At 41.1% G+C, this 1,673-nt stretch overlaps 1 pseudogene; it reads right to left on the reverse strand.

Annotated features, from left to right (window-relative positions):
- Positions 1-868: 868 nt before the first annotated feature.
- Positions 869-1,462, reverse strand: LOC106734281 (elongin-C pseudogene; annotated as a pseudogene).
- Positions 1,463-1,673: the final 211 nt, after the last annotated feature.

Raw genomic sequence — 1,673 nt, forward strand, 5'->3', positions numbered from 1 at the left:
ACCTTCCAAAATTGCTTTTAAATAAAGTTCTTATGTTGCTGCAAGAAACAAAAAGATATATATACACAATACTGCAGTTTATCAAAAAACACATAAGAAATTTCAACTCTTATTCTCTGAGAGTTATTAAAAAATCAATATTTTGGCTAAGTTATTAATATAAACATGTTTATAATGCTATTATTTGCATAACTATAATAATGCTAATGGTGGCTATAAGATCAGAATAGCTTTTTTTGAGAGGTTTTTGCTATAGGGCACGTGTGCTCACCAGAAAGACAGAGAAAGAGAGACAGAAAGCAAGAAATCACCCCCCAGGGGGGATGGCCATGCCGCAATCCCTTCTCCTCCATTCTCCTCTTGGGATCTTGGGCACGCACACACACACACCAAGCGTGAGTTCAAGAAACCGGGTCTGGGAGTCGAACCACGGCCGACTACATGGAAGTCCAGCAAAATGGCCATTATGCCAACTGCTGATCCCCTAGAATAGGTTTTTTAAAAACCACTACAAACATAAAAATACTTAGCTCATTATTTACCTATAGAACATGTTCATTTATACCTAAATTTCAGCATTTACTATCATCACTGCTCTAATTTTCAAAGTTACATCCAAACGATAAGGCGAAACCACCTATGAATTGTCATACTTGTTTCTCAGTTTGTAAAATTATCCTTAATTTGTTGATGCAGCAAACACATTCAACTCTGATTGCTATGCAAAGAAACAGAAGATAATCTGCTTTACAATAAACCTTTACACTTCAATTGCATACAGGCAACATGCAAAATATGAGAAATTACTAAGTGAAATACAGGCATTAAATACTGAAAAAAGTTAACAGGTTATTATAATTTATTTTATTTAACAATCTAGGAAGTTTGCAGCCATCAGCAGTTCCAGTGCAATTTCAGGTGCAACTGGGAATTCAGGAATCTCAGTGGAGCTGTTAGTATAGCGAATCTCGTAGGTAAAATACATGCATACTTTTTTTTTTTTTTGAGAGATTTTCACTGTAGGGCGTGTGCGCTCGCCAGACAGAGAGAGAGAGACATAGAGACAGAAAGCGAGAAATCACCCCCCAGGGGGGATGGTCACGCCGCAATCTCTTCTCCTCCATTCTCCTCTCGGGATCTTGGGCACACATGCACACGCGCCCGGCGTGAGTTTTAAGCCACCGGGTCCGGGACACAAACCGCGGTCGACTACGTGGGAGTCCAACGACATAGCCATTACGCTAACTGCCGGTTCCCCATACTTTTGATAACACATCTGAAAGAATCTCTCTAAAATTGACCTTATTGGTTTTGCTCTCAATGAACTGACTTGGGCCCCTCGATATGGCTTTTTATTGTTCCTGATGTTAGTACATGTTCTCTTTTTACAATAAATTTGTGACCGTCAGAAGATATCAGGGCCTTCACAGCCAACATAAGTTTTCTCTGTTTTTATGAACATTACTTTGCTTCCACAGGAACTTGAGTAGTTTTTTGTCAGCCCTGTAGCCACCACAGCAGAGTGCCCACATACCACCACAGCCCCTAATCCACGGCCACTCCCTGCGCTTTGTGTAATTTTCAAGCCCTCGGGTCTGGGACCAAATCATGGCCAGCCATGTGGGAGTCCAGCACTGTAACCACCACACAGCCTGCTGCCCCAGCACAGTTTA

Source organism: Tupaia chinensis, unplaced genomic scaffold (genome assembly GCF_000334495.1).
Source record: "Tupaia chinensis unplaced genomic scaffold, TupChi_1.0 Scaffold000086_1, whole genome shotgun sequence".
Lineage (NCBI taxonomy): Eukaryota > Metazoa > Chordata > Mammalia > Scandentia > Tupaiidae > Tupaia > Tupaia belangeri.